This window comes from Wasmannia auropunctata, unplaced genomic scaffold, assembly GCF_000956235.1.
Source record: "Wasmannia auropunctata unplaced genomic scaffold, wasmannia.A_1.0 LD336060.1, whole genome shotgun sequence".
Classification (NCBI taxonomy): domain Eukaryota; kingdom Metazoa; phylum Arthropoda; class Insecta; order Hymenoptera; family Formicidae; genus Wasmannia; species Wasmannia auropunctata.
This window is the reverse complement of record NW_012026830.1, coordinates 2,651,862-2,652,247: the sequence shown is the minus strand read 5'-3', so window position 1 is coordinate 2,652,247 and position 386 is coordinate 2,651,862.

Below are 386 nucleotides of genomic sequence, written 5' to 3'. Positions count from 1 at the left end.
GGAGTTCAGACGTGTGCTCTTCCGATCTAATCGGATAAAGATATCAATGATCTACCTCTTTGATAATTGTTAATTAGCATTAATAAATTCAACGAAATCAGTTCTGAACCTCTCACAATATCCATTTGTTTATAACGCAATATTTAACAAGTTAACAATGATTAATCGGATAAAGATATCAATGATCTACCTCTTTGATAATTGTTAATTAGCATTAATAAATTCAACGAAATCAGTTCTGAACCTCTCACAATATCCATTTGTTTATAACGCAATATTTAACAAGTTAACAATGATATCTGAGCTCTGTCTATGCGATAATTGTTAATTAGGACTTAGAAATCTGTCTCTTATACACATCTCTGAGCGGGCTGGCAAGGCAGACC